Below are 24,412 nucleotides of genomic sequence, written 5' to 3' on the forward strand. Positions count from 1 at the left end.
GGTACGCCCTGGGTCCTTAAGGACTCGGCAAACATGGCGTACCGGTACGTCCTAAGTCCTTAAGGGGTTAAGATAGATGGTGATACCTTATTAAGTAGTTGTTAACTAACATTAACCATATGTCTACTTTATGTTTGCATCGTTTTGTGAATGTCATTTTATAAATTTTTTTAGGACGTTAGGAGGCTTAGATTTTTAGAAGCAAATTTTTAAGAAAATTTCCCAAATCCACTTTGTTAAAGACCAATTGAGTTTTGAAGTCACTTTGTCTGGCTTACGTAGTAGAAACCACCCATAAATTACCCCATTTTAAAAACGACACCACTCAAGTTATTAAAAACTGATTTTACAAACATTGTTAACCATTTATATGTTTCACAAGAATTAAATGAAAATGGAGGCAAAATTTCACCACAGCTCCTGCACCCGCCCGATCAGCTCGCTATACATATACAACAGCTTTCGGAAAGTCACTTCCCACTGTGCCGTACATATATGGAGGATGTCAGGAGGGGGTTAAGGGCAGAGACAGACAAATGACAAGGACAGATGACCATAATACCAGAGTCATACGAAAATGGGTCAGAACCAGACAAGCCATGGAGTACCAAACGAGAGACAAAGTGGTCAGAAGACAATCCGAGATCAGATGGAGATGAAATTTCTAAATTTCACTTCTTTGGCAGATTTTCCATTTTAATCCTTTTTTTCTGTAACACATCAAGGGTTAACAGCCAAACAAAACTCAATATATATTACCCTGATTCTGCAGTTTACAGAAACACCCCACATGTGGTGGTAAACTGATGTAAGGGCACATGGCAGGGCACAGAAGAAAAGGAGCGCCACATGGTTTTTGGAAGGCAGATTTCGCTGGACTGTTTTCCAGACACCATGTACCATTTGAAGCCCCCCTGATGCACCCCTACAGTAGAAACTCCCAAAAAGTGACACCATTTTGGAAACTACGGGATAAGGTGACAGTTTTATTGATATTTTGGGATACATATGATTGTTGATTGCTCTATATTATGCTTTTTGTGAGGCAAGGTAACAAAAAATGGCTTTTCTGGCACAGTTTTTATTTTCTAACCTGACAGGTTAGATCATGTGCTATTTTTATAGAGTAGGTTGTTACGGACGTGACAATATGAATTAGGTCTACTTTTTGTTTGATTGTTTCAGTTTTACATAATAAAGCATTTTTGAAAAAGATTATTTTTTAGTGTCTCCATATTCTGAGAGCCATATTTATTTATTTTTTGGGGGCGATTGTCTTATGTAGGAGCTCACTTTTTGCAGGATGAGGTGATGGTTTTTAAGGTGTTCACCTGAGGGGTTAGGTCATGTGATATTTTTTAAATCACCTGCGGTCATAATATAAACAGGCCACTCCCGTAACTAACAGAATAACATAACAAAAAAGGAGTGAAAACCACCAATATAGAGAAATACAAATCAATTTTATTAAAGTATCAATAAAATGTACAAAATGCTTAATGTATATGGATAATAAAGCAGGGACAACCACAGTCCTACATCACCCCGTTATCAGCCCAGTCATATAAAATGTGAAAACAATATCTCAATGAATAAACAAAATAGGTAACAATTCATCTGAAAGATGTATGCCAAAATAGACAGGAGATATATATGATATGTATCTGAGCCGCAACACTATTCAACGGCAATACGGCCTGGATCCAGAAGTAACAAGTGAAAATACCAGGTCATGCACTAAGTGGTGAGGCAACATACCTATGAGGCTGGGACTAAGGTCAGGGTAATGGCGCTCCTCGACGCGCATTTTGCGTGTTGTTCGCTTCCTCAGGAGGAGTTAGAGGTTAGGGGCAAGGGGATGAGCTAAAAAAGATGCCGCCCACAAATCAGCAGTGCTATTCCGTATCATGTGATGGATTCCTAAAGCGCCACGTCATCATAGCGGCGCATGACCACTCAGCACCTGCCACGTCAAACTACTTCCGCCCTTTCCCTGAGGCCAGGGGAGGAGAGGGCGGTCACACATCGAATGATGCTGAGAGGAAGGGCTGAAGTGGACGTGCGAGCGGAGCCGTCATGCGCACAAATGACAGGGGAGGAAAAGATGGATTAACTAAGTGCCATAGTAAATAATAATTGACCAGATCGCGATGCGTATCATATATATTTCCTGGACATCATATAGATACAACGGGGGAACACTCATACAATACACAGAATTTAACTTCCTATTAGTGATAAATAACTTTTCCATTATTCGAAATACAATGTAATAAAGTGCTAAAGTGCAATAAGTGTCAGACATGACAAAGTAATTTACAAAAATATTTTGACATGATTTAACATTACATTGAGTTAATCAATAATAAACGTCATCAAAAAATAAATAAATAAAAAATAATAAAAGCGGGAAAACATAGTGACAAATTATTGTAACGTATGCATAATCAGGCATACTAATATAAGCCAAACTTCTTCAAGGCTTTAAAGTGCTATAGTGCCATTGTACAAAACCAACACCCAAAACTAATTATAGTAATCATATTGCATAAAAAGGTTCTTTACCCATTATATACACACTTCCGAAAATGTGGAGGCCCCCCTCCTCTCTCCCCCACCCTTGTGAACCCACCACCTCCCCCAGGAGGGAAATGGAATTTCAGATGATGGGAATACAGATGGAATGTCCGACAATTAGCATGGGTCAGCATACTAGAAAATAGGGAAAAACATGTTACCATACAAATATAAACATTTATTACAGCCCAATATAAATAATATAAAAAATGGGTATATAATCCCATTATGCCCCCCTAAAATAATGCCACTGCTCAAAGAAAGGAGCCGAAACCAAAGCTCTCATTAAGACCATAGGGGGTCAGGGTCTTGAGTCTAAATATCCATCTAGTCTCAATTTGGGCCAGAATTTTGCTGTAATTCCCCCCCCGCCTGATCCCCAAATGTATTTTGTCAATGCCTCTGAACCGTAATCCACAAGGATTACTAAAATGATGGATTCTGAAAAGTTTAGGGAGGGTCTTTAGATCACTCAGGTCAGAAACATCTTTTGCTTTCTCAATATCCCTTACATGTTCCCGTATCCTTTTACGGAACTCCCTTGTAGTCAAACCAATATAAATTTTGTCATAGTAAATAATCCCCGTTGTCATACAAGAGATATAATCCCTGATTTCATAGGATTGCGTTTTGCGAGTTGGTAAATTGAGTGGATCTATCTATGTTAGCGCAGGCTTTGCACGCTCCACACGGATATGATCCTTTCAGACCTGTTGAACGATCTGATTTGGCCCCAGGGACATAATGGCTACGAACCAATAAATCTTTCAGATTCTTGGAAATGTCTTGCCGTTAATTGTGGTCTTTCTAAGATACACTTACTTAATTTCTGATCAGTTTTTAAAATACTCCAATGTCTATTCAGGATCTCATGTAGGTTTTTCCACAGATTATTGTAATTTGTAATGAATCGGATGTCCTGGTTAAAGGCGGATGCTGTTTTCTCAATCTTATTTCCCTTATTTGGGCAAAGTAGTTTTTCCCTTTTGCGTATTTTAGCTGTTTTGATACCCCTCTTGACCTGCCTGTTACTGTATCCTCTTTCCTTAAATCAACCTTTTAATTGTTCGGATTCCTTAACAAAGGTCACTTCATTAGAGCAAATTCTCTTAAGTCGTATGAATTGACCCTTCGGAATTCCATCGATTGTGGATCTCGGATGTGCCGAGCTGGCATGTAGCAGTGAATTCACAGCGGTTACTTTCCTGTAAATCCCGGTCTGCACTCTGCCTACCTCATCCACCTTGATCTTTAGATCCAAAAAATCTATTTCCCGTCCTGCTTTAAAGGAGAGCTTGATATTCAATGCATTGTCATTCAAAGCACTCATGAATCTATTGAGATCTTCCATGGTGCCCTCCCAGATAAACAGCACATCATCGATATATCTCATCCAATTATGGACTCAATCGACATGTACAGGGAGGGCACCATGGAAGATCTCCCTCTCCCAAGCACCCAAAAACAGATTTGCGTACGATGGGGCACAAGTGGCCCCCATCGCCACGCCTTGCGTCTGCAGATAGAATCTGTCCCGGAATACAAAAAAGTTGTGATGCAGGATAAAACCCAACAACTGCAATAGCAGCAGGTTCAGAGAGGGTTCCAGATTATTACTTTAAAAAAAATCAGAAGTAGCACGCAAGCCGTCTTCATGGCGTATGCTTGTGTAAAGCGATTCGACATCCGCCGTCACCAGGATCATCTCATCAGAGAGCTGTATCCCTTCCAATCGATTCAAAACTGCAGTGGTATCCTGTACAAAAGATGGTAAATTAATTACCAACTGTTGTAGTAAAAATCTACAAACTTACAGATGTTCTCACTTAGACTTTCATTACCTGCCACTATGGGTCTCCTTGGTGGATCCTTGTTGTTCTTATGAATTTTGGGGATTATGTAGAAAGTGGCAATTTTCGCATGCTGAGTCATCAGGCCTTCTTTAATCTTTTTGGAAATGATGTTGTTTTCCACAGCTGTATTTAGAATAGTCTCCAGTTTATTCTGAAAGCAGATTAGGGTGTTATCAGGTAAAGCCCTGTAGCAGGTCTTATCCTTTAGCAATTTAAATGCTTGACGTTCGTACATTTCCAAAGGCCAGACCACAATGTTTCCCCCCTTATCCGCTGCTTTAATAACCACCCCCTCAATTTCTCTCAGCTCTTTCAAGGCCTTAAACTCCATCCTACTCAAATTTTTATCTCCCTGTCTCTTTGCGAGCCCACTGAGGTCCTCACAGAACATTTTAACAAAAATGTCTAAGGCTGGACAGAGATTGAAGGGGGGAATGTTTGCGATTTTCTTATAATTCCCCTGGGCAGTGTACTCACCTCCTTACTCTCTTCTACTTCATTTTCTTTCATTAATTCTTCCAAAATTTTTAGGAATCCATCACATGATACGGAATAGCACTGCTGATTGGTGGGCGGCATCTTTTTAGCTCATCCCCTTGCCCCTAACCTCTAACTCCTCCTGAGGAAGCGAACAACACGCGAAACGCGCGTCGAGGAGCTCCATTACCCTGACCTTAGTCCCAGCCTCATAGGTATGTTGCCTCACCACTTAGTGCATGACCTGGTATTTTCACTTGTTACTTCTGGATCCAGGCCGTAGTGCCGTTGAATAGTGTTGCGGCTCAGATACATATCATATATATCTCCTGTCTATTTTTTTGCATTACATCTTTCAGATGAATTGTTACCTATTTTGTTTATTCATTGAGATATTGTTTTCACATTTTATATGACTGGGCTGATAACGGGGTGATGTAGGACTGTGGTTGTCCCTGCTTTATTATCCATATACATTAAGCATTTTGTACATTTTATTGATACTTTAATAAAATTGATTTTTATTTCTCTATATTGGTGGTTTTCACTCCTTTTTTGTTATGTGATATTTTTATAGAGCTGGTTGATACAGATGTGGCGATACCTAATATGTCTACTTTTTTTTGTTTATTTCACTTTAACACAATAAAAGCATTTTTGAAACAGAAAAAATATTTTTTAGTGTCTCCATATTCTGAGAGCCATAGTTTTTTTTTTTTTTGGTCAATTGTCTTATGTAGGGGCTTATTTTTTGTGGGATGATGTGACGGTTTGATTGGTACTATTTTGGGGGGCACACGCCTTTTTGATCGCTTGGTGTTGCACTTTTTGTGATGTAATGTGACAAAAAATATCTTTCTTTTGCACATTTTTTTTTTTTACGGTGTTTATCTGATGGGGTAGGTTATGTGATATATTTATAGAGCCAGTCGTTACAGATGCGGCAATACTTAATATGTGTGTGTGTGTTTTATTTTTTTTATTATAAAATCAGGGGAAAGGGAGTTTATTTTATTTTTTACTTATTATAAACACTTTATTTATTTTTTACTTTTTTTTACTTTCTTTCTACCTTATTTCTGTCCCACTCTGGGACTTCAACTTTTAGGGGTCTGATCCCCTCTGCAGTGCATTACAATACATCTGTATTGTAATGCATTGCCTATTAGTGTATTACACAGTGTAATACACTAACAGTTGCCTAGGAGACCCAGCCTGGGGCTGAATTTCCTAGGCTTCTTTAGAAGGCAGGGCCTCTGCAAGGAATCGGGCTGCCTTCTCACCCATCGGGTCCCCGTCACCGCAGCGCAGAGACCCGATGGAGATCCTCACCCTCCGCAAACACCTTCTATGCTGAAGTCAGCACTGAAAGGGTTAATCAGCAGGCCTCGACTTTTACAGCAATGCCAGCTGATACAGCAGGGGCCTGGCTATCAGTGACTGTCAGGTCCCTGCACTAATCAGCATGACGTAATAGTACGTGAAAATAAGGGAAGTCCCCTCCCTCTATGACTATTATGTCATATGTCGGGAAGGGGTTAATTAAGCATAGCTTGCATTGAAAATGTAAAAAAAACAACTTTGTGGGATATAACTGAGTTGGTATAATTACAGTGATGCCGAATGTATATTGTTTTTTATTTTTTTGTCTACACAGCTGTATAAGGGCTCATTTTTTGCAAGGCTAGTTTTTACTAGTTTATTTTTGGGCACATACAAGTGTTTGATTACTTTTGATTCATTTGATGACCAAAAAACAGCAAATTGGCTCTTTTTCCCTTATAACGTTTACTGCACATGATAAATATTTTTATATTTTAATATTTCAGGCATTTTCAGATGCGGTAATTCCTATTATGTTTATTTTTAACGGCTTATTCATTTTGATGGTGATTTGAATTATTAACTTTTGTGCAGTTTTTTCTTTATTTTTTTTATTTTCACTTTTCAAAAAAATCTAATTTATACTCTCCTCTCCCATAGACTGTAAAAGAATAGAATACTATTGCAGTCTATAAGATTTTCACTGGCTGCCAGTAAGGACATGCCTTGTGCACGGCTTTTTAGGCAGTTCTCTATGACAGCCCTAGGAGCCTTCACAAGGCCCCAGGATGTCTTAGCAACTGATTGTAGCCCTGACCATCTGAGGGGTTAAATTACCAGGACCGGCGATATCTGCATTCCCTATCACTGCCAGCAGCTGCCAGCTGTATTATACAGCCAGTTCCCATTGTGTATGGAGCGAGCTCAGAGCATGAGCTCTGTGTCATGCAAACCTTTAACGCCAATCACATACATGATACATAATTTTTTTGGGAGACAAGCTGTAGGTTTTATTTGTACCATTTTGGGTACTTATGGATTTTTAATCACTTCTTTTAATTTTGTCAGTAGTCATCTAGCGAAAAATTACATTTTTGTCATTTTAAAAAAAAACATTTTATGAGGTTCACTGTGAGGAGCAAATGGCATGCTAACTTTATTCTGTGTTCTTGATACAATTATGTTGACAAATTTTTTTTTCTCTTGTTTTATTACATTTCCATCATAAAATCACGGTTTTATTTTTACCCCAAAGCAGGGGGTATCTGCAAATGATTTGCTACTTAATGTTGTGTAATGCTATTTTATGTTATGTAATGTATACCCACAATAGCAAGGTAAGACTGGCACAGCCAGGGTTAACCATCCTGGCTCAGCCTTCGTAGGAGGTTAGAGGTGTGCTGGCCCCACCCCAAATTTAGTTCAGTTCTGAATGAGAGTTTGTGGAGGAAGGAAGCATTGACGTATGCGCATTCTCCTTAGGCCTGAAATTGCAAGACAAACAGGAGGAGAGAGCGAGAGGAAAGCTTGGAATCTGCATGGCCAAGCACAGGAGTCAGAAAGGTAATCTGCTACTGCAGCTATTCAGACTTTTCTGCAGTGAAGGACACTGTTAAGACACCTTTCACATTTGGACATGTCCTAGCCAGAAGTGACTTCAAAACTTTGTATCCAGCACTGGACACTACAGCCATTATTGCCAAGTTACTGTTGGCAACCACTGTCATAAACTGTTGGCAGCCAGAGACACTACCACTCCCATCTTCTGCTCTGGCTCCATCCAGGCCACTGTACTACAATCTCTATTTCTCTTATCTGCGTTCCCAACAGAGAACAGGATGATTACCTAGGTTGTAGTGGATCTTCTAATATGTGTCATATATAGAAGATCTCCATGTTGAAGTGTGTGTTCACAGACCTTTGCTAATTTGCAGAATGAAAGGGCTATATAAAGAGCATAAAGGGATTATCTGGTAAATTATATTGATGACCTATCCTCAAGATAGGTCATCAATATCAGATCGGCAGGGGTCTGACACCCAGGACCTCACCGAGGCTCTATGATGTCACCGTACATCGGTCACATGGCCTAGCTGCAGCTCAGACCAATTGAAGTGAATACAGCTGAGGTGCAAAACCAAGCACAGCTGCTATACTATGTACAGCGCTGTGCTTGGTGAGCTGCCACGATCCAGCTGTGCTCACCAGAGCTTCGGTGAGCAGGGCGACTCCCTGGAACAGCTGATTGGTGGGGATGCCCGGACTCGGACCCCTCCGATGTGATAACCCCTTTAACCCTCATAGCACTGCTCAGATATTTTTATTGCTGTAAATCTGACACTTTATTTAATTTAGTAGATTATACTCTAAATTAATTATCTAATCATCGTACATAGAAATGCAGAATAAGTGTACTTTACAGGCCATTCATAAAGATTGCACACCAGTCTTATGAGATATAAAAGTTACACATTCTATACAAACAGCATTTGCACAAAAGTTTGTGACCTTTTGACTTTCTGTACTGCTCTAGACACGTTTTCTTTTTTTTCTAAATTTTTTTTTTTTTTTAAGTGGCCAACACTTAGCAGAAGGGAATAAACAACTGTGGCTTGACAAATTGGGGCTCATTTACACGGGCTGTAACTTGCATACAAAAATTCTGTGTAAGACAGCATTTTTTTCAAAAAAAGTGGAAGAAGGCTAGCAGGAGTGGTGGGGCCACATCAGCCCAACACATACTATAATTTGTGATAGAAAACTGGCGTAAATTATAACTGATATTTACAGCTGTATTACACCGGCATGGGTTTCAGTTTCTGCCGCATGAACATCACAGATATTGTGATTTATTTATTACATCACTTAATAAATTATATGCATCTTTCTTCAGCCGAATTTTACTAAAACTGGTGTGAGAAATGCCAGTCTTTAATAAAAAAAAGCCCATATTCTAACATATCACATCACTATAGTATCCAAAATAATTAACCAAATTTTAGTTTGCACCTCCCTTAGATTATATGTAGTCTTTGCACATAAGCCTGGGGTAAAATTGGTATGTGCCCCCCTACTGTACCTTTATAGATATTGTTAAGAGTGATGTTATATGTGATATCTCAGGTTTCAATGGCAACTACTGTAAGTGATAAAGTGACTGCATATACATATAGTGCAGTTCTCAAACTCAAGTTGAATGGGTCTCGATCCGTCCGGGCCACCTCATGGATGTTGCCCGTGCATTGGGGACCGCAAATTGCGGGCCCCAATGCAAGGAACGGACCCACAACGGCCATGTGCATGAGGCCTAAGTGATATTGGAGGACATGGATTAACATTCTAATGAAACAGAACTGGATGGGTTAAGCCATGAATATTGTTTTTTCAGAGGTTAAAAGAATTGAACAATTGCATAATTTTAAAGAACTGGATCTAATGTTTGCAGACAACCAGTTTACCAGTTTCACAACTCCATTTATAGATATATTTATTACAGAACTGAAAGACCTTCCTGTAAATATGTGATGTCTATAAATACTACTGTTATCTAGCATGAGAAAGGAGAACCACATCCTGAAGTTTAAAACCATAGATCCCATTAAACATTGCTCATGTAGTCTACAACATTATTATATCTATCAACATTGGACATAGACAGCAGAAACCTTTTTGGCTGAATATGTGTGAAGCCTATTCAGGAAATTCACTGTTCAACGTCCATACTCATATAAACCGATCAGTCATAATATGAAAACCACTTTCCTAATGTTGGGGGGGCCCCTCTTGAGCTGCCAAAAGAGCTTTTACCCATCTAGGCATAGACTCCATGAAGACTTTTGAAGGCATCCTGGGTTATCGGGCGCCTAGACATTAGCAGCATATTCTAAGACCTGTTAGTTGTAAGCTATGGCCTCTGTGGATCAAACTTGTTTTTCCAGCATATCTCACAAATGTTCAATCAGACTGACATCTGGGAATTTAGAGGCCAACTCAAAATCTTAAACTCTTTGTCGTGTTCCTCAAACCATTCCTGAACAATTTTTGCAGAGTTGCACGGTGTTTAATCTTGCTGAAAGAGGCCACTGACATTTAGGGAACACTATTAACATGAAGTGTTGCAAATGGTCTGTAACATTGTTTAGGTGGGTGATACTGTACATGTCAAAGTAGCATCCATATGCATCCCAGGACCCAAGGTTTCGCAGCAGAAAATGGCCAACATCATCACACTACCTCCTCTGGCTTGCTTTCTTGGTACATGGTGCATCTCTTCCCTAGAGGAGCATGCGTCAAGGCAGGTTCGAGCGAAGTGCGCCGTCCGGCGCATGCGCACTTCGCTTAATGAGGCCGCTGCCAGGAGTCCGCACGGGCGCATCAGGTTATACCTAGTGCGCACGCGCGGGATCTGGCTGAGGAGAGCGGACGTTAGAGAGGCGGCGATTAACTAAGGTAGGGGGCTCTAATGAAAGGGAGGGCGGCGATTTCAATTCAGAAGGCGGCGCTGGGCACCAAAACGAGATGGCTGCAGCTGGGCACCCTGCATCATGAGACGTCCCCTTGGACACATTTGTGACGTGAGTGACAGGTGATATAAACCTGTTTTATATTATTATAGAGCCACAGGCGCATTTGATAAGGTCACTTTAGGATTCAGTGTATTAGTAGGGACCTCGCCATATGTTTAGGTTATAGGTAGGGAGGAGCAAACCCGAACTGTATAGTTTGGGTTCGTACCAAATTTTGGGGTGTTTGTGACACGGACCCGAACATTTACGTAAAAGTTCGGGTTCGGGTTCGGTGTTCGGCGCATTCTTGGAGCTTTTTGAAAGGCTGCAAAGCAGCCAATCAACAAGCGTCATACTACTTGCCCCAAGAGGCCATCACAGCCATTCCTACTATTGGCATGGCTGTGATTGGCCAGTGCAGCATTAGACCCAGCCTCTATTTTAGCTGGAGTCACGTAGCTCTGATCAGTGTAGGGAGAGGATGCAGCTGCTGTTAGGGCGAGATTAGGCAGGGATTAACTCAGCAAAAACACTTAATGAAGTGATCGATCTACAGCTGTGAATCATTCAACTTCTGCTAGTTAATTGCTCACTGTTTTTAGGCTGCCCAGAGCGTTTTTCTGTCACTTTTTTCTATGGTGATCGGTGGCCATTTTGTGTCTTGTGGTGCGCCAGCACAAGCTGCCACCAAGTCCATTTAACCATCAATAGTAAGTTGTTTTTTTTTTGCTATATCCTACATCAGGGGCTTGGCTGTGCTTATTGTCACCCCTAGAAACTCAGGATAGAATTTTCTATATTTTATTGAAAGGTGAAATTCACTTGCAAAAATAGCAATCCCCTAAATCTGGTGTTCCAGCTGTGGCTAGCCAAGTGTAATACTGTCTGCTGTCTGGCAAAGGATATATTCTTTTCTGGGGTGAAATTAAATTGCCAAAATAGCAATACCCTAAATCTGGTGTTCCAGCTGTGGCTAGACAAGTTTTTTAGTGTCCGTCAAAGCATAGTTTTTGTTCTGGGTTGAAATTCAATTCCCAAAATAACAATACCCTAAATCAGTGGTTTCTGCTGTTGCAGGCCAAGTTTAAATCTGTCCGTAAAAGGGTATATTACACAAACTGTTAAATTACAATTGCTGAAAGCAAAAGCCTTTAAATTTGCACGCACTATTGTGCATCTCACATAGTGTATTTCTGTCCGTAAAAGGGTATATTACATTCAAGGTGCAAATTCAAGTGCTAATAGGGTCATTCTCAATAACTTCACACGCTACCGTGCATCTCCAAGTGTAATTCTGTCCGTAAAAGGATACCTTTCATCCAGGGCCTAAATACTAGGCCTACAATTTATATTCAGCTAAATCTGTGGTTACTGCTGTGGCTGTATTAGTGTAATACGGTACTTAAATAGAATTTCAATTCAATACATTGGGCCAAATAATTTTTTCTTATTGTGGTGAACGGTAACAATGAGGAAAACATCTAGTACGCGGACGCGGACATGGTCGTGGTGGTGTTAGTGGGCCCTCTGGTGCTGGGAGAGGACGTGGCCGTTCTGTCACAGCCACACGTCCTAGTGAACCAACTACCTCAGGTCCCAGTAGCCGCCAGAATTTACAGCGATATTTGGTGGGGCCCAATGCCGTTTTAAGGATGGTGAGGCCTGAGCAGGTACAGGCATTAGTCAATTGGGTGGCCAACAGTGGATCCAGCACGTTCACATTATCTCACACCCAGTCTTCTGCAGAAAGCGCACAGATGGCGCCTGAAAACCAAGTCCATCAGTCTGTCACATCACCCCCATGCATATCAGGGAAACTGTCTGAGCCTCAACTTATGCAGCAGTCTCTTATGCTGTTTGAAGACTCTGCTGGCAGGGTTTCCCAAGGGCATCCACCTAGCCCTTCCCCAGCGGTGGAAGACATAAAATGCAATGACGCACAACCACTTATGTTTCCTGAGGATGAGGACATGGGAATACCACCTCAGCACGTCTATGATGATGACGAAACACAGGTGCCAACTGCTGCATCTTTCTGCAGTGTGCAGACTGAACAGGAGGTCAGGGAGGAAGACTGGGTGGAAGACGATGCAGGGGACGATGAGGTCATAGACCCCACATGGAATGAAGGTCGTGCCACAGACTTTCAGAGTTCAGAGGAAGAGGCAGTGGTGAGACCGAGCCAACAGCGTAGCAAAAGAGGGAGCAGGGGGCAAAAGCAGAACACCCATCGCCAAGAGAGTTCGCCTGCTACTGGCCACCGCCACCTGGGACCGAGCACCCCAAAGGCAGCTTCAAGGAGTTCCCTGGCGTGGCAGTTCTTCAAACAATGTGCTGACGACAAGACCCGAGTGGTTTGCACGCTGTGCCATCAGAGCCTGAATCGAGGCATTAACGTTCTGAACCTTAGCACAACCTGCATGACCAGGCATCTGCATGCAAAGCATGAACAGCAGTGGAGTAAACACCTTAAAAACAAGGAACTCACTCAGGCTCCCCCTGCTACCTCTTCTGCTGCTGCCTCGGCCTCTTCCTCCGCCTCGGGAGGAACGTTGGCACCTGCCGCCCAGAAAACAGAGCATGTACCACCAACACCACCACCTCCGCCCCCAAGCATCTCCACCATGTCACGCGGCAGCGTTCACCTCTCCATCTCACAAACATTTGAGAGAAAGCGTAAATTCCCACCTAGCCACCCTCGATCCCTGGCCCTGAATGCCAGCATTTCTAAACTACTGGCCTATGAAATGCTGTCATTCAGGCTGGTGGACACAGACAGCTTCAAACAGCTCATGTCGCTTGCTGTCCCACAGTATGTTGTTCCCAGCCGCCACTACTTCTCCAAGAGAGCCGTGCCTTCCCTGCACAACCAAGTATCCGATAAAATCAAGTGTGCACTGCGCAACGCCATCTGTGGCAAGGTCCACCTAACCACAGATACGTGGACCAATAAGCACGGCCAGGGACACTATATCTCCCTAACTGCACACTGGGTAAATGTAGTGGCGGCTGGGCCCCAGGCGGAGAGTTCTTTGGCGCACGTCCTTCCGCTGCCAAGGATCGCAGGGCAACATTCTTTGCCTCCTGTAGCCTCCTTCTCTTACTCGGCTTCCTCCTCCTCTTCTTCCACCTGCTCATCCAGTGAGCCACACACCTTCACCACCAACTTCAGCACAGCCCGGGGTAAACGTCAGCAGGCCATTCTGAAACTCATATATTTGGGGGACAGGCCCCACACCGCGCAGGAGTTGTGGCGGGGTATTGAACAACAGATCGACGAGTGGTTGCTGCCGGTGAGCCTCAAGCCCGGCCTGGTGGTGTGCAATAATGGGCGAAATCTCGTCGCAGCTCTGGGACTAGCCGGTTTGACACACATCCCTTGCCTGACGCATGTGCTGAATTTGGTTGTGCAGAAGTTCATTCACAACTACCCCGACATGTCAGAGTTGCTGCATAAAGTGCGGGCCGTCTGTGCGCGCTTTCAGCGTTCACATCCTGACGCTGCTCGCCTGTCTGCACTACAGTGTAACTTCGGCCTTCCCGCTCACCGCCTTATTTGCGATGTGCCCACCAGGTGGAACTCTACCTTGCACATGCTGGACAGACTGTGCGAGCAGCAGCAGGCCATAGTGGAGTTTCAGCTGCAGCACGCACGGGTCAGTCTCACTGCGGAACAGCACCACTTCACCACAAATGACTGGGCCTCCATGCGAGACCTGTGTGCCCTGTTGCGCTGTTTCGAGTACTCCACCAAAATGGCCAGTGGCGATGATGCAGTTATCAGCGTTACAATACCACTTCTATGTCTCCTTGAGAAAACACTTAGGGCGATGATGGAAGAGAAGGTGGCCCAGGAGGAGGAGGAAGAGGGGTCATTTTTAGCACTTTCAGGCCAGTCTCTTTGAAGTGACTCAGAGGGAGGTTTTTTGCAACAGCAGAGGCCAGGTACAAATGTGGCCAGCCAGGGCCCACTACTGGAGGACGAGGAGGACGAGGATGAGGTGGAGGAGGATGAGGATGAAGCATGTTCACAGTGGGGTGGCACCCAATGCAGCTCGGGCCCATCGTGGCTGGGGGGGAAACGGAGGACGATGACGATACGCCTTTACACAGGACAGCTTGTCTTTACCTCTGGGCAGCCGGGCACACATGAGCGACTACATGCTGCAGTGCCTGCGCAACGACAGCAGAGTTGCCCACATTTTAACGTGTGCGGACTACTGGGTTGCCACACTGCTGGATCCCCGGTACAAAGACAATGTGCCCACCTTACTTCCTGCACTGGAGCGTGATAGGAAGATGCGCGAGTACAAGCGCACGTTGGTAGACGCGCTACTGAGAGCATTCCCAAATGTCACAGGGGAACAAGTGGAAGCCCAAGGCGAAGGCAGAGGAGGAGCAAGAGGTCGCCAACACAGCTGTGTCACGGCCAGCTCCTCTGAGGGCAGGGTTAGCATAGCAGAGATGTGGAAAAGTTTTGTCACCACGCCACAGCTAACTGCACCACCACCTGATACGGAACGTGTTAGCAGGAGGCAGCATTTCACTAACATGGTGGAACAGTATGTGTGCACACCCCTCCACATACTGACTGATGTTTCGGCCCCATTCAACTTCTGGGTCTCCAAATTGTCCACGTGGCCAGAGCTAGCCTTTTATTCCTTGGAGGTGCTGGCCTCGGCAGGGGGCGTCATTACAGACAAATGCAGCCGCCTGTCCACAGCCAATGTGGACAAGCTGACGTTCATAAAAATGAACCAGGCATGGATCCCACAGAACCTGTCCATCCCTTGTGCAGATTAGACATTTATAACTACCTCCCATTAACAATATATTCTTGTACTCCAGGGCACTTCTTCATTCAATCCTCTTTTTTTAATTTTACCATTATATTGCGGGGCAACCCAAAGTTGAATGAACCTCTCCTCCGTCTGGGTGCCAGGGGCCTAAATATCGTAAACTGGCCTGTTCTAATGGTGGGTGACATGAAGCCTGATTCTCTGCTATGGGACCTCTCTCCTCTGTCTTGGTGCCGGGGCCTAAATATCTCACAGTGGCCTGTTCCAGTGGTGGGTGACATGAAGCCTGATTCTCTGCTATGACATGAAGCCTGATTCTCTGCTATGGGACCTCTCTCCTCTGTCTGGGTGCCGGGGCCTAAATATCTGACAATGGCCTGTTCCAGTGGTGGGTGACATGAAGCCTGATTCTCTGCTATGACATGAAGCCTGATTATCTGCTATGGGACCTCTCTCCTCTGTCTGGGTGCCAGGCCTAATTATCTCACAGTGGCCTGTTCCAGTGGTGGGTGACATGAAGCCTGATTCTCTGCTATGGGACCTCTCTCCTCTGTCTGGGTGCCGGGGCCTAAATATCTGACAGTGGCCTGTTCCAGTGGTGGGTGACATGAAGCCTGATTCTCTGCTATGGGACCTCTCTCCTCTGTCTGGGTGTCGGGGGCCTAAATATCTCACAGTGGCCTGTTACAGTGGTGGGTGACATGAAGCCTGATTCTCTGCTATGACATGAAGCCAGATTCTCTGCTTTGGGACCTCTCTCCTCTGTCTGGGTGCCATTGCCTAAATATATCACAGTGGTCTGTTCCAGTGGTGGGTGACATGAAGCCTGATTCTCTGCTATGGGACCTCTCTCCTCTGTCTGGGTGCCGGGGCCTAAATATCTCACAGTGGCCTGTTCCAGTGGTGGGTGACATGAAGCCTGATTCTCTGCTATGACATGAAGCTTGATTCTCTGCTATGGGACCTCTCTCCTCTGTCTGGGTGCCGGGACCTAAATATCTCACAGTGGCCTGTTCCTGTGGTGGGTGACATGAAGCCTGATTCTCTGCTATGGGACCTCTCTCCTCTGTCTGGGTGCCGGGGCCTAAATATCAGACAGTGGCCTGTTCCAGTGGTTTCGGTTTTGGCGAAACAATTACAGGGGTTATCCCTTGAAGTGGCAGGATTAAAAGCAACAGTGCTGCAGCAGCAATCCTTGGGTTCCACCGTTGCTACGGGAAACCAAGGTACTCCTGAGCCAAAAGTGGCTTTACCTGATAGGTTCTCTGGAGGGAGAGACCAATTTGTAACCTTCAGAGAAGCTTGCAAATTGTTCTTCAGGTTACGCCCTAGATCCTGGAACAACGGGTGGGCATTGTAATTTCTCTCCTGCAAGGAGATGCGCAGGCTTGGGCTTTCTCCCTACCATCAGACTCTCCGGCCTTACGATCAGTGAAGGAGTTTTTTGAAGCCCTGGGTCTCGTATATGATGACCCGGACAGGGTCTCACTGGCTGAGTCTAAGCTACTTAGACTTCGGCAAGAGAACCGGTCTGCTGAACTATATTGTTCCGAATTCCGTAGGTGGGCTACTGATACGTTATGGAACGACTCGGCCCTTAGGAGTCAGTTCTGCCAGGGGTTGTCTGAAAAATTAAAAGACGCGCTGGCGGTATACGAGGTCCCTGGGTCTCTTGAGGCTGCTATGTCTCTGTCCATAAGAATCGACAGACGGCTCAGGGAGAGACTATTAAATTTTACGGAGGCCTCTATAGGGCAGGGATCGGTCTGTTATGGTCCAGTCGAACCAATGCAAATAGGGGGCGCCACTAGACGGGTGAATCCTCCTAAGTTCCGCCGTAGGTCAGAGGTTTGTTTTCGTTGTGGGGGGAGGGGTCATTTTGTAAAGGTTTGTCCCTCAGAACCCGAGAGACCACAAACAAAGGAGCCGCCGGAAAACTAGAGTCCCCAGATTGTGCGGAGGAGAACAGTCTGGGCGTATTCGTTTCCTCCATACGCATGTCTCAGTTTTTGTTGTCCGCTACCGTTGAGGCGGGCAATAAAACTGAGATCTGTTCCGTCTTTTTGGACAGTGGGGCGGGGGTCAACTTGGTGGATTCACGGTTTGCTCAGGCTCTGGGTTTTACTCCGGAACCGGTATGCAGAACTATTCCTGTGTTTGCCATCGACTCCTCCCCTCTTACTCAGAGAGAGTTAACTCAGATCATCCATAATATCCATCTGCAGGTAGGGGACCTCCATAAAGAGCATATCTCTTGTTATGTCCTGGACGGTCTTCCGGCTCCTATGGTATTGGGGCTTCCCTGGCTGGTGACTCACAATCCAGTGGTGGATTGGCAGGCCGGGGAGATTGTGGAGTGGAGTGAACATTGTAAGGACAACTGCTTGAGTAGTAGGTGCTCTACACTCTCTGTAACATCTTTACCTGCCTTTCTGTCAGATTTTATGGATGTGTTCTCTGAGAAGGGTTGTCAGGGGTTACCACCTCATCGTCCATATGATTGCCCGATTAATCTATTACCTGGGGCAAAACTACCTAAAACCCGGTTATACAATCTTTCCGGCCCGGAGAGGAAGGCTATGAAAGATTATATTTCGGAGAGTTTGGCTAAGGGACACATCAGACCCTCTTCTTCACCTGTGGCTGCAGGGTTCTTTTTCGTTAAAAAGAAAGATGGGGGCCTACGTCCTTGCCTGGATTTCCGGGAATTTAACCGGATAACTGTCCGAGAACCCTATCCTCTTCCTCTCATTCCCGACCTCTTTAATCAGGTTGCTGGTGCTAAATGGTTCTCCAAAATGGATCTCAGAGGAGCCTATAACCTGGTTCGCATCAAAGAGGGGGATGAGTGGAAGACGGCTTTTAATACTCCGGAAGGGCATTATGAAAATCTGATCATGCCATTTGGTCTTACTAATGCGCCTGCGGTAGTCCAACATTTTGTCAACGATATTTTTAGTCACCTTATCGGGAGATTTGTTGTGATATATCTTGATGACATCCTGGTCTATTCCCCGGATCTGGATACACATAAGATCCATGTGAGACAAGTGCTGCAGATATTAAGGGCCAACAAATTGTTTGGTAAGTTAGAAAAATGTGTGTTCGCCGTAAAAGAACTGCCATTTCTGGGCTATGTGTTGTCAGATTCAGGTTTCCGCATGGATCCAGAGAAAGTCCGGGCGATTATAGACTGGGATCTGCCTGAGAACCTCAAGGCATTGCAACGCTTCCTGGGGTTTGCCAATTTTTATAGAAAGTTTATAAAGAACTATTCCTTGGTGGTCAAACCACTGACGGACATGACCCGAAAGGGATCCGATTTTTCCAAATGGTCACATGCAGCCAAAACTGCCTTTGCATCTCTGAAGGAGAGATTCACCTCGGCCCCTATTCTCGTACAGCCAGATGTCTCGCTTCCTTTTATTGTAGAGGTTGACGCATCAGAGGTGGGGGTGGGAGCGGTACTATCTCAGGGCCCGTCCCCTGGTGAATGGCGTCCGTGTGCTTTCTTTTCGAAGAAATTGTCTACTGCAGAAAGGAACTATGATATTGGCAACAAGGAACTTTTGACTATTAAGTTGGCTTTTGAGGAGTGGCGTCATTTTTTGGAGGGGGCGGTTCATCCCTTCACGGTGATTACTGATCACAAAAACTTATTATATCTGGAGTCTGCTAAACGTCTCACCCCTAGACAGGCTCGGTGGTCGTTATTTTTTACTAGGTTTAATTTTGTAATAACCTATCGCCCGGGGGCAAAAAATACTAAGGCGGATGCATTGTTTCGAAGTTTTCCTGGAGGGGGTGATGTTGAGGTACCAGAGCCCATTTTGCAAAAGGGGGTGGTGGTCTCTGCATTACACTCAGGTTTGGAGGGGAGGGTGTTGGAAGCTCAGGGGGACGCCCCGGCCTCCTGCCCCTCGGGTAAACTGTTTGTGCCAGAAAATTTACGACTGGAGATACTAAAAGAACACCATAACTCCACACTGGCAGGACACCCAGGTAGTAGGGCAACCTCTGAGTTAGTGTCTCGTCGGTTCTGGTGGCCTAAATGGCGCCAGAAGGTGTTGAATTTTGTGTCTGCATGTGCTACCTGTGCTCGTTCTAAAGTAGATCATACTTGTCCGGCAGGGCGTCTTTTACCTCTGGCCATCCCCAACAGGCCTTGGACGCACCTGTCAATGGATTTCATTACGGATCTACCAGTATCAGCGGGGAAGACTGTTATTCTTGTAGTTGTTGACAGATTCAGTAAAATGGTGCACTTTATTGCTCTTGCCGCATTGCCTAATGCTAACACACTGGCTCAGGTTTTTATTGACCACATCGTGAAGCTTCACGGGGTCCCTTCCGATATTGTTTCGGATCGTGGTACCCAATTTGTTTCTAAATTTTGGAAAGCTTTTTGTTCTCGTTTAGGGGTTCATCTATCGTTTTCTTCATCTTTCCATCCACAGTCCAACGGTCAGACTGAACGTACCAATCAAAACCTAGAGACATATTTGAGATTCTTTGTTTCCGAAAATCAGGAGGAATGGTCATCTTATTTACCGTTAGCCGAGTTTGGCATTAATAATCGTCGTCAAGAATCCACCTTTAAGTCACCATTTTTTGGTGCGTATGGTTTCCATCCTCAGTTTTGTACGTTTAGTGAGGGGGGGCCTTCTGGGATTCCCGAGGAGGAACGATTTGCGTCTTCACTTTCTTCAGTGTGGCAGAGTGTGCAAGAAAGTTTGAAGAGAATTGGTGGTAGATACAAACGTGCGGCTGATAGGAAGCGCTCTGAAGGTCCGGACCTTGGGGTGAATGACTTGGTGTGGTTGTCTACCAGAAATATCAAGTTGAAGGTTCCCTCGTGGAAATTAGGTCCGAGATTTATTGGTCCTTATAGGGTAATTAAGATCATTAACCCGGTGGCTTTTCGTCTGGAGCTACCTCAGACTCTAAGGATCCATAATGTCTTCCACAGATCTCTGCTTAAGAGATATGTAGAACCTCCTGAACCATTGCCACTACCGCCTCCACTGGTGGTTGTTGATGGCAGTCTTGAGTTTCAGGTAGAAAAGATTGTTGATTCACGATATGTTCGCCGCTCTCTTCAGTACCTGGTGCACTGGAAAGGTTATGGTTCCGAAGAGAGAATGTGGGTTCCAGCATCAGAGATAAAAGCGGACAGACTCATTCGGGCTTTTCATAGCTCCCATCCGGAGAGGCCTGGTCTTGAGGGTCCAGGGGCCCCTCGTAGAAAGGGGGGTACTGTCACGACTGTGACTGATCCAGACAGGTCTGGGAGGAGAAGGTCGCAGCGACTTGCTACTCGCGATAGCTTGTGAGTTTGCTCCATGATTCAGGGTATGTCATCTGGGTTTTGCCTTGTGAACCTTTTTGTCCTGACTGGGAGTTTGTAGGCATCCTTCTCAGGTGAGTCCTGTCTGCCACTCCCATCTACTATATTAGTTTCACTTTCACTTGCAGTCATTGCCAGATATAGTCCTTACTTCCAGTGCTACTCTGACCTTGGAAGGAGATCGTTTGATGGTGTTGCTGTGGAGCTCTTGTCCGGCGTGGATTGTCGTGTTTGGGATCGCCTTCTCTGCTCGTGACTGGATAAGTCTATCTCTGCTGTTGTTTGTTTGTTGCTGTCTTCCCCTGTTGTTTTCCTAGATGTGAGTGATGGTGACTAGCGCTCCCATCGGCCTTTCCCCAGTCCAGTCTTGTTAGGGCGACTGAGGGTTTAGGCATCCTGCTCGCCGCACGGGTTCACACCCCGTCTAGGGTGTCAGGGCAGACAGGTGCCAGCTTATGGTTAGTCAGGGGTGGCCATTCTATTTCCCATCCGTAGATAAGGGTCCCCCTTCCCCTCAGTCTGGTGCGACACGACTGCTGCTGGGATAGCGGTCGTGACAAGCACATTATGGATCTTCCAGGCCTGTGGAAGTTCCAGACGAAATGCCACTGGATTGACAATGGCCGAGATTTTGTAAGGGACAATAAATCTTGGACCCAATTTCCAAGAGGGCACCTTCAGCTTAATGTTTTCAGTGGACAACCACACCAAATCACCCACACACAGGTCCGGACCAGTCATACGTCTCTTGTCAGCCATCCTTTTATATCTTTCACCCATTTTTTTCAAATTAACTTGAATCTTCCGCCAGATAGATTCGGTCCCAGAAAAAGTACCAAACTGAGGGTGAAAACCATATGCGCCAAAAAATGGTGACTTATCAGTTTTCGCAAACCTGATAATAGTACAAAGTGAGCCATCTTGCTGAAGAGGTCCACTACCACCAAAATCACAGTTTTCCCAGAGGAACTCAGCAAATCAGTAATGAAGTCCATGGACAAATGCGTTCAAGGAAGAGATGGGATGGACAAAGGAAGAAGAGATCCTGATGGCCGAGTGTGAGCCAATTTTGCGCTTGCACAGGTCTCACAAGCTGCTACATAACCCTCAACACTTTTACGCAACCCTGGCCACCAGAATCTCCGGGAAATAAGATCTACAGTGGATCTACTTCCAGGATGTCCTGCAAGGACAGTATCATGATGTTCCTTGAACACCTTGTATTGCAGTTCAGAAGGAACAAACAACTTGCCTGGAGGACAAGAATCAGGTGCCTCCTCTTGAGCCCCCAACACTTCCGTCTACAGCTCGGGGTAAAGAGCGGAAACCACCACCCCATCAGCCAAAATCGGGGCGGGATGTTCCTCCACAGGAAAGCTACGTGACAACCCATCTGCTTTGACGTTCCAGGGCGATAGGTGACCACAAAATTGAACCTGGTAAAAAACAATGACTATCTAGCCTGCCTAGGATTTAAACGCTTTGCAGATTGCAGGTAATCCAGATTATTATGGTCTGTAAATACCGTAATCGGATGGGTAGCCACTTCTAGCCAATGACGCCACTCTTCAAAAGGCCAATTTGATGGCCAACAACTGTCTATTCCCAACATCATAATTTCTTTCGGCGGCAAAGAGTTTCTTGGAGAAAAAAGCACACGGGCACCATTTGCTAGGAGGACTGTCATGCCTTCAGCAAGTTTATTGTTAATTTATGCATAACTTTGATACATAGTTTATATGTTTTCTATATAACTTTCTGTATATTGTGTAACAGCACCATCTAGTGGCCGTTTTACATACAATTGCAGTTATTTCACACTACAAGTCTGGTCTACATCAGCTTCCTTATCTTAGTGACATCATCATCCCTGCACATAGCAGCCATTTTCTTCATTCACAGTCATCACTGCCTGAGGATAGAACATGGCTTGGAAGCCTCTTGAGACATCCTCTACATCTAAGCTCACAGTAGCATCGCTAGTATGTCACATAGCCACATTACAGCCTGTTTTGCATCTGTTTTCATATGTATTTTGTATATCTCTTTCCTTCCCTTTATAGCAGCTTATAGTTAGCAGCTAGGGACCATGCTTGTTATGCAGATAGGTAACATGCTCTGCTTAGATATGCATCTATGTTTGTATATGCATTACTATATGTCAGACCCCATTAGTAAGTGCATTGTTTTTTCTGTTCCCCAGTTTTACCACTGATTTACATCCTTGCAATAAAGATAAAGTTGGACGTTACTCCATTGTCAATTCATTGCCGGGATAAGATTTAGCTGTCTGTCAAGCTATGTACCTTCACACATAAGGAGGACAGAACACTTTGCTAATTTATTTAAAATGAAAAACAAAAATATTGCATTGTCATAAATATTCAGACCCTCTGCTCAGTATTTAGTTGAAGCACCATTATCAGAAATTATAGCCTCCAGTCTTTGCAAACCTGAATTTCTACCACTTTTTTCTGCAGATCCTCTCAAGCTCTGCCAGGTGGGATGGGGATTGTCAGTAAACAGCAATTTTCAGGCCTCTCCAGAGACATTTGATTGGGTTTGAAGTCAGAATCTGGCTTGGCCACTCAAGGACATTCAGGATTGTCCATAAGCCACTCCTGTATCATCTCGGTTGTTTTATTAGATTCATTGTCTCCTTGGAAGGTGAACCTTTGGCCCAGTCGGAGGTCCAGAGCACTTTGGATCAGGTTTGCATTAAGCATATATCTGTACTTTTCTCCATTCAGTTTTCCTTCAACCCTGACAAGTCCAAGCTGCTGAAAAACACCCCCACAGCATGATGCTGTCACCACTATGTTTCACTATAGGGATGATATTGGGCAGTGCCTGGTTTCCTCCAAATAACACTGAGAATTGAGGCCTAAAAGTTCTATTTTGGTTTCTTCAAACCAGAAAATCATGTTACTCACATTCTGAGAGTCCTTAAGGTGCTTTTTTGAAAACTCCATAGAAGCTTTAATGTGTCTTCTTTCTTACCAAGGCCCTTTTTTCCTGATTACTTAGCTTGGTGTAGGCGACAAGCTCTACGCTTTTCCATATCTGTGCCTCCACACAGTCCTTTCTCTGAGCTCTACAGGCAGTTTTTTCCTCCTCATGGCTTAGTTTTTACTCTCATATGCATTGTCAGCTGTGAGATCTTATATAGACAGGGATGCATCTATCCAAATCATGTTCAATCAACTGAATTTACCATAGTCAAGGTGTAGAAATATTGAACAGATGATCAAGAGAAATGAGAAGTCACCAGAGCGTGTCATAGCAACAGGTCTGAATACTTATGTTTATTCCAAATGCTATTTTTTCTTCTTTAATATATTTGCAAACATTTCTAAAATGTTCTCTTCACTTTTTTTATTATGGGCTATGGAGTGCAGAATGATAGTGGAAAACGTAATTTTTTTAAGTTTAGCAAAAGACTGCAATACAACAAAAAAAAGTGAAAGGATGTGAAGACTTTGCAAATGCACTGTATGTGATGCTACCCCAAGACTAATTTTATAGGATAAA

The 24,412-nt window shown here is 44.4% G+C and overlaps 1 protein-coding gene across 1 annotated transcript in view; it reads left to right on the forward strand.

The window, feature by feature from the left end:
- Positions 1-24,412, forward strand: part of LOC120990832 — a 144,179-nt gene that overhangs the window by 37,279 nt on the left and 82,488 nt on the right. The window lies entirely within an intron of this gene.

The sequence above is a fragment of the Bufo bufo genome, chromosome 2, assembly GCF_905171765.1.
Source record: "Bufo bufo chromosome 2, aBufBuf1.1, whole genome shotgun sequence".
Classification (NCBI taxonomy): domain Eukaryota; kingdom Metazoa; phylum Chordata; class Amphibia; order Anura; family Bufonidae; genus Bufo; species Bufo bufo.